At 37.2% G+C, this 9,197-nt stretch overlaps 3 non-coding genes across 3 annotated transcripts; all 3 read left to right on the top strand.

The window, feature by feature from the left end:
- Positions 1-3,551: 3,551 nt before the first annotated feature.
- Positions 3,552-3,670, top strand: LOC117120178. Its single transcript, XR_004447299.1, has one exon. It is a non-coding gene; the product is annotated as a 5S ribosomal RNA (ribosomal RNA).
- A 554-nt stretch (positions 3,671-4,224) lies between these two features.
- LOC117120182 lies at positions 4,225-4,342 on the top strand. The gene has a single exon (XR_004447302.1). It is a non-coding gene; the product is annotated as a 5S ribosomal RNA (ribosomal RNA).
- Positions 4,343-4,914: 572 nt separating this feature from the next.
- On the top strand, positions 4,915-5,033 carry LOC117120180. Its single transcript, XR_004447300.1, has one exon. It is a non-coding gene; the product is annotated as a 5S ribosomal RNA (ribosomal RNA).
- The last annotated feature ends 4,164 nt before the right edge of the window (positions 5,034-9,197 follow it).

Genomic DNA, 9,197 nt, shown 5'->3' with positions numbered 1-9,197 from the left:
GGGGGGGGGGGGAGAGAAAGGAAATTATAAATAAATAAACAAAAAGGTTATTTGTTGGCCATCTTAAACATTCTTTGTTTAAATTTCTTTATGTCTTTATTTTTCTACTGGAGGTGTGAAAATGCATTTAATATTTAAAGTTAGAGTATTTTTCCCTTCACTAACTATCTGCATGAATAAAAGCAAGTACAGAAACACATAAGAGCTTCCAACATACCTGCAACAGCCAACAGTTCAGCATCTTCAATGTAATCTGGGTCCGGGTCTGTCAGTGGTTCTTGTTTCTCTTTGTGCTTCTGGAAAGTAAATGTAAATATATGACAACTTTATTCTAAAAGGAAAATAAACAGAAAGAGAGTCAATAAAAAAAAATTAAAATTTTATTTGTAAATTAATTAAAATTTAAATTGTTATAATTTAGTTAATTGTTAAAATGTAAACTAAATAATTAAATAATAATTAATTAATAATAATAATAATAATTAATCAATTAAATAAGTAAATAATAATATTTAATATAAATTAATGTTAAATATAATGTTTGTATTGTAGTAGTACATAGAGGGTAATTACCACGGATGCTTAGAAATAGTGTTGACTATCAATTACTGAAGGGTTGTTCTTATTGGCATTATTCATGTCTTACTTTCAAGCGGTTATCAAGATCATTTTTTACAGCAGGAAATTAGTAGACAAACTCCAGGAGCTGCTTTTACCACTTCATGTGGGGACAACAAACATCATTCTTCAGTTCTCGTGTTCATCATATAGCTTCATATGACGGGTAAGATTTGATTTCACAGTGAACAAATGATGCACTCATGATCCACATCACCTTCCATTCTCACCTGGAAGGAAAAGGAAGAAATGCACACGTAAAATTATTAGTCTTAGTATTACACTCAAGGTAACATAATATATTCATCAGTTTGTTTTATAACATGATCATTAAATTCATACATTAAAGTGATGCTGCTTCAGACACCCAAGGACCAAGGGGACTGTACACAACTAAAGACTTAAGCCTGGTTCTCACGAGAGCCCTAGTATCCGGATCGGGAGCTAACCGTTAGCGCTAACCGTTAGCACCTGCGTGAGAACGGATGACTGGTTAGCGCTAATCGTTAGCAGTATCCGGATGCTGCTAACGGTTAGCAAGTGCTAACGGTTAGCAAGCGCTATCGGTTAGCAAGTTGAGCACGTTTTTATCATCAACCAATCACACGTACGCGTTTACAATTTCCAGTTTCTTATTGGTCAGTCAGTGATTCGATGATCATATTTTTGGTATCCGGATCGGGATTTTCTCGTATGGACGCACGGCAGCTAACGGTTAGCAGGATCTGGATCATGCTAACCGTTAGCTGCCGTGTGAGAACATAACCAGTGTCTTTAGAAACCTCTCATTATTGTTCAGAAAACTTTTCAGAAGTCTACACATTTTAATCTAGTCAGTCAGCATAGACTTTGACCTACTCATTTAATTAATGGCATCATACTCAAACATTAAGGGCACACAGAAAAAAATTATTAGAATATCACTTTTTTTTAAAGTGATAAGGGCGGGCTTTTTTATTTTCTCTTTTTAATCAGATTAATAGAATATTGCCTTTTTTTTTTAATCGATGAGAGTGAAACTGTTTTTATTTAGTAAGAATATTGTAAATATTGAATTTAAAATTGGTTTAATTTAATTGTTTCTTAAAGAAAATGTATTTACAGTCACAAAATTGCACTTTTTTTTATGCTGTTGAAATAAATGATGCGGTAATTTTTTTTTTTTAAATCCACATCAATATTTTCCAAATTTTTGAGGCGGGTAGGAATGATAATCTAAAAGTTTTTTTCTGTGTCCTAATACAGAGATCTTATTATTTGATATACGTAGAAAAATATGTTGAATATGACACACTATTCAGTAAAGTTAACAAGCCTGTAGCCTGGATTTTGAAAACGGTTCTTAATTTACTGAAAAGGGCACGTGAGCATACAGAGCACCATGGGATGGGCTGCCTAGACTTAAGTAAGACTGAGGGGAATAGCCCCTTGTTGTGGGGTACTAGGTGAAGAAGCTCCAGCATTCTTGATATTTACAGACCATGTTTTATTTTATAGGCCTTAATTAATTAACTTAAAAAAAAATTATAATGGAGGTACCGTACAAGGAAAGACTACTGTGAATCTGGAAACCATATGCTAGGCCCTGCAGGTCCATCTATAATTTTACAACTGCAAAAGTATGACACAAACTAGGCCTTGGGGCCTATTGGCCTACCTAGCTAGGGCCTAGCTAGTAGTAATAGCCTATATATAAGTAGTATAGTAGTAGTAATATTATAGGCCCTCCAATGTGAGCCTGATAAGGGAAGCATTGAAAAATAAAGGCATTGGAAACCGGAATATATGGCTAGCCTAGGCCCAATTAATTAGCAAAAGAATCTACCCTACTACTATGTCTAGCCTACTTAGGTAGGTAAGTAGGTAGGTAGCCTAGCTAGGCCCTAGGCCTAGTAGTAGTACCAAGTAGTACTGTATGCATAGTAGTAATAAAATAGGCAGTTTAGCCTTAGGCCGAGAGCCTAGGCCCCCTATTAGGCCTTCCCTGATTTTCTTACTTACCAGTGATCTTTACAGCATAGCATTCCCGAGTGTGATGCAGCGGAGTGACATCTTCCTAAATGTTTACTTTTGACGAAAGTTTTGACTGGTTAATAGGGTAAACTTTATCGGAATTGGTAGACCAATTCATCTTCGCGAGTGGGGTGCAGGTCAATCTACTCCACTTTCAGCAGAAAATTGTAAACTTAAGTGACATCATTGCCGTCTACTCAACAGGGCTCACTGATTGGTTTGTAGAGCAGAGACGTCTCTATAACTCTGCTCAATTATTGGTTTAATGGACAGCGGCTCTGCTCAACAGGGCTCAATCATTGGTAGATTGAGCAAAGTTATTGTACATGTCTGGGTTTTTCTCTGGGAATACCGGGTGCTGTAGACTTTTACATTTTTCTCCCAAATGGATTGATGTATACTATTGTTCGTTAAAGATATTTTTCTTTTTCTTTCTTTTTTTTTCTCTTAACAGTTTCATTATGTTCGGTATTTTGGCACGTTATAATCGTCAACTTTTCACTTAAAAAAGGACTGGACCTTGGACTGAGCAGTAGGGCTACTACTAGTGTATGGTGTAGTCTTCTAATACAGTGTTCGGGTGGTGTCTTAACAAATGTAATGAAAACATATGCGATATTCTAGCCTATTTATTCGGGCGGATGCACGATTTGGCGGTAGGAGTGCGTGAGAGTCCACACGACCTCAGGCCCACCATAGTTGGGGCTGAGATGCAAACATTTTGAGAATATGGACCTCTTGAAGTGCCCGGAAATCGCACTCTTATGCCTTAAAAAATCATACAGGTACTATGATTCGAGGGTCGAAATCCCCACCAGACATGCGCGCGTTGATATCAAACGTCATCAATCATAGAGCTTCAGGATTGGATAATTATGCTATATGCCGAGATTAACTATGAGTGCAAATACCACTCACATGTCTACGGCCATACTATGTTGAAAACACCGGTTCTCGTCCGATCACCGAATTTAAGCAACGTCAGGCCCGGTTAGTACTTGGGTGGGTGACCGCCTGGGAATACCGGGTGCTGTAGACTTCTTACATTTTTCCCCCCAAATGGCTTTTTGTTTACTCACTGTTAAAAAATGTTTTTTCTTTTTCTTAACAGTTTCATTATGTATATTGTCACGTTATAATCAACTATTTTCTAAATTCTAAAGTAGGGGTGCGTGAGAGTCCACACGACCTCGGCCCAAATAGTTGGGGCTGAGGTGCAAACATTTTGAGAATATGGACCTCTAAGTGCCCGGAAATTGCACTCTCACCTTAAAAATCATACAGGTATTATATGTTCATATCAACAATACGCAATTAATTCGTTGGTATTAGGCCGGTTCGAGGGTCGTTTGAACTAAACGGCAGTCTTCTGTCTAAAGCATCCTAGTTAGTGCCGTAGTAAAATGGTTGGTTTATTGTTCAACACCGGTGTTTGTAAAAAATGTACTCGCGCAGCAGAGTGGTCAGAGAGTTAGAGGAAATCCCCGCCAGACAAGCGCGCGTTGATATGAAACGTCATCAATCACAGAGCATCAGGATTGGATAATTATGCTATATGCCGAGATTAACTATGAGTGGAAATACCACTCACATGTCTACGGCCATACTACGTTAAAAACACCGGTTCTCGTCCGATCACCGAATTTAAGCAACGTCGGGCCCGGTTAGTACTTGGATGGTGACCGCCTGGGAATACCGGGTGCTGTAGACATTTTAAATTTTCCCCCCAAATGGCTTGATGTTTACTTACCGTTAAAAATGTTTTTCTTTTTCTTAACAGTTTCATTATGTATATTGCCACGTTATAATCGTCAACTATTTTCTAAATTCTAAAGTAGCGGTGCGTGAGAGTCCACACGACCTCGGGCCCACATAGTTGGGGCTGAGGTGCAAACATTTTGAGAATATGGACCTCTAAGTGCCCATAAATTCCACTCTCATACCTTAAAAATCATACGGGTAGGTCTACCATGTTCATATCAACAATATGCAATTAATTCGTTGCCGTTGGGGCCGGCTAGAGTGTCGTTTGAACAAAACAGCAGTCTTCTGTCTAAAGCATCCTAGTTTAAGTGCCGTAGAAAAATGGTTGGTTTATTGTTCAACACCAGACGTGTTTGTAAAAAATGTACTCGCGCAGCTAACAGAGTGGTCAGGGGAGTCGGAGGAAATCCCCGCCAGACATGCGCGCGTTGATATGAAACGTAATCAATCATAGAGCTTCAGGATTGGATAATTATGCTATATGCCGAGATTAACTATGAGTGGAAATACCACTCACATGTCTACGGCCATACTACGTTGAAAACACCGGTTCTCATCCGATCACCGAATTTAAACAACGTCGGGCCCGGTTAGTACTTGGATGGGTGACCGCCTGGGAATACCGGGTGCTATAGACTTTTACATTTTTCTCCCAAATGGATAGATGTGTACTTATTATTCGTTAAAGATGTTTTTCCTTTTCTTTCTTTTTTTTTTTCTTAACAGTTTCATTATATATGGTATTTTGGCACGTTATAATCGTCAAGTTTTCACTAAAAGAAAAAGGACCTGGGCCTTGCACTGAGCAGTAGGGCTACTAATAGTGTATGGTATAGCCTTCTAATACAGTGTTCGGTGGTGTCTTAACAAATGTAATGAAAACATATGTGATATTCTAGCCTATTTATTGGGGCGGATGCACGATTTGGCGGTAGGAGTGCGTGAGAGTCCACACGAAGTCAGGCCCACCATAGTTGGGGCTGAGATGCATACATTTTGAGAATATGGACCTCTAGAAGTGCCCGAAAATCGCACACCGGTGTTTGTAAAAAATGTATTCGCGCAGCAGAGTGGTCAGGGGAGTCGGAGGAAATTCCCGCCAGACAAGCGCGCGTTGGTATGAAACTTCATCAATCATAGAGCTTTAGGATTGGATAATTATGCTATATGCCGAGATTAACTATGAGTGGAAATACCACTCACATGTCTACGACCATACTACGTTGAAAACACCGGATCTCGTCCGATCACCGTATTTAAGCAACGTCGGGCCCGGTTAGTACTTGGATGGGTGACCGCCTGGGAATGGGCCACGACCCCCTGGATACATCCGTCCGATAATCGATCCCTGCGATCCACGTGACTACTCCAAAGAGGTCACCTGATCGTTTGTTTGTTTCATTTATTTTTCCACACACATGCACATACATAACAAATGGGCTTTATAAACAGATCTTAACTCTAAGTGCCCGGAAATTGCACTCTCATACCTTAAAAAAGGGGACGTTCGTTTGCGTTCACCATGAAGGACTGAGCTCAGGCTAGGCCGGGCCAGGCTAGTCTAGTCTAGTCTATAGTAGGCTGGGCTGGGCTGAGTCTGGTCGGGCCCAGCTAGTGTAGGTCATGCTTGGCTTAGGGTAGGCTGGACTAAGCTAGGCTAGTCTAGGCCGAGCCGATGCTTCCACGGGACCCTAGTGTGTGGGGGGGGGGACAGAGTAATGTTTTTGGTTTCGCAGCTGCTAGACCGATTAATTAAATTTTTTACTGCACTCTGCTGCGATGAATAGTGGTTGCATCTACGCCTATCTGACGTCATGCTCTAGTGCATTAAGGTAGGCAGAGTTATTTTTAAGGTTATGGTAAAGCCGATTCCACAAATCAGCGCGTTGGGATTAGCATAATTCGGTGTAGACTTAGGCTAGGCTAGGCTAGCCAAGTTCGGTTTGGCCTAGCCTAGGCTAGGCTAGCCAAGCGAAGCCAAGCAATGTCTAGACTAGCCTGACCTGGCCTACTGTCAGTATACATTCATAATCAAGAGGTTTGGATGAGGTGTGCAGTGTGTTTTTAGAAGTTTGCGGTGTACTTCAAGGTATTTTTAACAGAAAATCAGCCTATTAAACCCAGAAAAAGGTTATTATGTACATTAAACATGATTAAATTTTTCAATTGAGATACCAAGGAGTTCTACAGTACATGTTACAGTCATAATCAGGAGGCTTGGATGGGGTCTTTGCGGTGTGTTTTAGTGGTTTGCGCTGTATTTTAAACAAATAAATGAATAAATGTAAACAATGATCCAATATTCATCTGTGAAAATAGCCAGTATCATTTACAATCATCATTCTTCTTACACCTCAGATTACAAATAGACACAAACATTATGTTCTACATGTTATATTTTTAATGAACAAAATAAACCTTTAAAAAATAGAAGAATCCAAATTAAACCGAAAGGTCCACTGATTAATCTCAGATACAGATAGAATAATACATATTTAAAGTTTAGGGATTCAATACTATGATATTAATTATGTCATCATCAGGAATCCAAATTAAAGGTATGCAATCAGGTTAATACTGACAGTTATTTTTGTACAAATTGCTATTGCACTTTATAAGTAGAAAATTCAATATATTCACACTATATTATAGTACTGCAGAATAATAATAATGTAGCTTGCATATTGATTACAACCGGATAGATGTAAACATATCTCACCATAGTATCAGATTTTCATCCTGCGTCGTAACAGGAGAAGCTGAAAAGATAAATATAAATGTATTTTAATTAGGCAATACATAACAATATAATTCATTCTAGGCAATGGAAAGTAAAAGAATTTAAGTGTTAATTATATCGTGCGCTCACTTTTCCCTTGGTTTCGATGTGGTACAAATGGCATAACAGTTTTATTATTATTATTATTATTATTATTATTATTATTATTATTATTATTATTATTATTATTATTATTATTATTATTTCATAATAGTTTGGGAATACAAGTACAGTAACATTCCAAAACATAAAAATAAAAATATAAACACCATACATTAAAAAAAAGGGGCAACATTTAAAAATGGACAACCAAGTTAATGCTTAGGAAGACTGGCGCTTGCTAATAGTAAAGGTCTCCAACAACATAACCAAAACGGATATCAATAAAAATACAACATTTGATATACTGTATGTAAGAACATGTGATGTGATTTATAAAGCATTATTGTGATGTTACATAATTAAAAAACAAAAAACAAAACAAAAAAACATTGTACAGAAGTAGAATAATTTTCATTATTTAAAATACCTTTATATCTGTCTTAGTATCATTTTTTCTGCTGCTCTCCATGAACACCATCCAGCTGCTCTTTCCTTTATGTTCAAATTGATTATCTCTATGATGTATTTTGTCTTGTTTAAAATTAAAAATAAAAAGTTATTATTGCCATTTTTTTCATTAAAAAATTATGACTACATCAGACATTAATAATACCACCAAACTTCAGATACTAAAAAAGAAATTTCAAAGTATAATAATAATAATAATAATAATAAATAATAATAATAATAATAATAACAATAATAATAATAATAATAATAATAATAATAATAATAATAATAATAATAATCAAATATTTTTAGACATTTGAAAATTACAAGATAAATGTTTTTATAAAACTTGGGGGTCTGAATAATCCTAAAAATATGTCTATAACGTACAGACTAGGCCTAGCGTAGACCTACTTTCACGTGAGAGCATACCGTGTATACTTAAAATTTAAATACCCTCTGGGCCAACTTAAATAAAATTTTTACCGGAACAGTTGTCAGAGAGATTTTTTAGAGAATAATGCAGAAGTCAAATAGTAATAACATTGAGCAAGTGGCAATGTTTCAAAAATTTGCAAAAATTATTTACAGCCATGTAATTTTTACATGCCAAATTTTCTTAAATTTTGGGTGAAAAACATGGAATAAATTCAAATACTCACACGTAAAATCAGTAGCCATGACATCGTACCTATGTTATACCACGGAACTGTTTAGCATGTCTTCTACGATAATATCATGAATATTCATTATTTTTTTTATTTTAAAGCTGTTGGTTGGTCAATTAAAAACCCATATATAGAGAATAATGAAAATATCGCTTCTGCGTTAGCGCCTCCAACCACGAGAACAATCTAAAATGTATAATAGTGACCAACAGAGGGCTCACTACTTATTGTCTATATTGAAACCGCCGTGTGGGTTACACAGATGCGAAGAAGCTGGCAGAACACTTTTTGAGGCACGACAACATCTGTGTCTTCTATAAGTGTACAAAATGTAATATTCTAGCAAAAAGTTTGCATGGAACGGTATGTCATTTAGCCAAATGCAGAGGTATTTCACGGCCTTCAGTAACAACATCACTACCACACAAGTGCTTCTGTGGCTTGGCATTCAAAACCAAAACCGGTCTCTCTAAGCATGAACGACATCGACACCCTTTACTACGTAACGAAAAAAAGGTGCTTCCTCGGCAGGCAGAAATCGTTGAAAAACGTAAGAAAAGAGCAGCAACTCGTAATGTACACACAAAGAGGTCAGTCTGGTCTGAAGAAGAAGTTGAAAAACTGATTCAATTGAATTCTCTTTACGAGAAAGCCAGATTTGTGAATGTAAAAATTGCTGAGCACCTGCCTGGAAAGACAAATAAGCAGGTGTCCGACAAGCGGCGCCAGCTTGGCTTCAATACCACCAAGGGCATCCATAGAGCTTTAAGTTCTGGTCTCCCTGAGGCTCGTGTTACAAGAAC

The sequence above is a fragment of the Anneissia japonica genome, unplaced genomic scaffold, assembly GCF_011630105.1.
Source record: "Anneissia japonica isolate Jap-2015-1 unplaced genomic scaffold, ASM1163010v1 scaffold287643_len58281_cov182, whole genome shotgun sequence".
Classification (NCBI taxonomy): domain Eukaryota; kingdom Metazoa; phylum Echinodermata; class Crinoidea; order Comatulida; family Comatulidae; genus Anneissia; species Anneissia japonica.
This window is presented reverse-complemented; position numbering and strand designations above follow the sequence as displayed.